The following is a 2,195-nucleotide window of genomic DNA, read 5'->3' as shown; positions in this document are numbered from 1 at the left end:
TCAAACAGCATAGGAGTGATCATATATGGTGCACATCAGGAACAGAGGTCACACAGAGGTCACACAGAGGTCACACAGAGGTCAGAGGGTGCCTCCACACAGACACCAGATCTGCACCTGCACAAGCACCTGCAATGTAACAAAACAATGTCCAAATAAACATTAGAACCATTTATTCTGATCTGAGATCAGAGCAGAGATCAAGGAGGGGGGGATCAGAGCAGAGAGTGAAATATTTATTTTCTGGTTTCAACTCCTTTAATAGTGTATGTGGATCTGTTGGTGCCCTCGGTACCACAGCTTTATTCACTGCTTGTAGATCTTGTACCATCCTCCAGCCAGTAGAGGGCGCTGTTTCTTAAGGAATAGTGGTGTGTTGCATGGAGAGTCAGGACATTCAATTATGACTCCTGCTTTGATTAGACTTGGTTCATGCCTTATAACAAATGTGTGGGTGCAGCAGCTGGGAAGAGCAGAGAAGGTCACTCCGCTCCTCTCTGATGATTCCTGTCTTGAAAACAAACACAACTTTATAATATGAAAAGTTCACTTCAGGATGTGTACAGTTCTTCTTTAGGATAATTATGTTCATCTATTCATAAAGTATCATAACTTTTCCAACAGTTTGTACCGGAAAACACCAGATAAGGAGTTTACATGTGGGGACAGATTCACATTCAGGGATATAAGATGTGTATAAGAGACAGTCCCAGCTGTGTGTCCTTCAAGAGCGACCGGTCGAAGGAGTTTGTTATTAATTTTAAACAAAGACATTTATCTGATAAAAAGTAAGTTTGTCTCAGTATTAATACTTTATTATATGTTGCTACAACTGAATATGTGACTGTTAATTCATTATTCATTCATTATTTTATTTCTTTGTCATCAGGATCCATCAGAGACCTAAATCTCCTGATCCCAGCTGTGTGTCCTTCAAGAGCGACCGGTCGAAGGAGATTGTTATTAATTTTAAACAAAGACATTTATCTGATAAAAAGTAAGTTTGTCTCAGTATTAATACTTTATTATATGTTGCTTCAACTCAATATGTGACTGTTAATTCATTATTTTGTTTCTTTTTCATCAGGATCCATCAGAGACCAGACTCTCCTGGACCTGGTTCTGAGCCTGAACCCAGCTGTGTGTCCATGAAGAGTGACAACAGTATGAAGTTTCTTTTAGACTTCAAAGATAAACTCCAGTCGGTCGATCCAAGGTAAGAATGTCAGACTGATGATGGAAAGTCTTTCCTGACACATTACAGTGTGATATTCATCCTCTGTTGATGCTGCTCTGTTTCCCACCTGTCTCTTATACACATCTCTGTTCCAAAGCTCCATGGGTTTCCTCCCGTCAGAGCTCTGTGTGTTTGTCATGTGACTGAGAGGCATGATGGGAAATGATGTGTGCGCTCTCCCAGCAGGTTGTTGTGTTGGTGTGACGGTGGGGGCTCTGCTATGGATCAGTGTGAGGACAGAGAGGAGGAAGCCCCTCCCTCTGAAACCTCTCTGTGTGTGCAACATGACAGAACGACCACAGCTCAGAGGTAAGCATCTCTAACTGTTGTTCCATCAAGTCCACGTTAGGACGTCTATAATGTTCACTATTATCTTTTATCATTGAGCTCAGAGTCAGTGATGGTGTTGTACTGGACTACATTATATTCAGAGGTGTTCCTAATATTCTGACCCCTGGTGTATGTAAACAGGGAATAGCTCTCAGTATAATGTCGTCAGTACAACACCAGCTTTAACTGTGACCTCTTTATAAATGTCTGACAGTGTCGACAAAACTTGAACATTATTATTGTTTTAAAGGTAGAATTTAAAGCACAACTGTTGTTCTGAATTACAACAGATTGCACAGCTGTATCTAATATATAAGAGACAGTGGCTGTATCACGCTCTCACTCAAACAGCTGAAAAAGCCAGTTCAAGCACAGGAAGACTTACCTGTAAGTCCTGTCCCCACTGCTCAAGACCTCACATGTTCTCAGATGAACTTTCTGTTGTGCACCACAACAAGATTAGCAAAACTCAGGAAAAGCTAACTCCCAAATGTCTCAACCTCACACAGTGCACACTTGAAACATCCTAAGGTGCCAGGTGCGAGTATAAACAGTTAATCTTTAGTATTGGTTGTGTTGAAAAGAGCTGGTGTTGTGTCTTCAGTCAAATCCACCTTTCACAATCCTC

The 2,195-nt window shown here is 41.2% G+C and overlaps 1 protein-coding gene and 1 long non-coding RNA gene across 2 annotated transcripts in view; both read left to right on the top strand.

Moving 5' to 3' along the window:
- Positions 1-2,195, top strand: part of LOC147817409 (stonustoxin subunit beta-like) — a gene marked incomplete at its 5' end in the record, with an annotated part of 6,073 nt that overhangs the window by 2,841 nt on the left and 1,037 nt on the right. The window lies entirely within an intron of this gene.
- LOC147817410 (uncharacterized) lies at positions 714-1,216 on the top strand. The gene is made up of 3 exons (XR_015436397.1): positions 714-788; positions 890-997; positions 1,088-1,216. It is a non-coding gene; the product is annotated as an uncharacterized LOC147817410 (long non-coding RNA).

This window comes from Seriola lalandi, unplaced genomic scaffold, assembly GCF_002814215.2.
Source record: "Seriola lalandi dorsalis isolate HSWRI2012SDOR001 ecotype SW California unplaced genomic scaffold, Sedor1 jcf7180002054963, whole genome shotgun sequence".
Classification (NCBI taxonomy): domain Eukaryota; kingdom Metazoa; phylum Chordata; class Actinopteri; order Carangiformes; family Carangidae; genus Seriola; species Seriola lalandi.
This window is presented reverse-complemented; position numbering and strand designations above follow the sequence as displayed.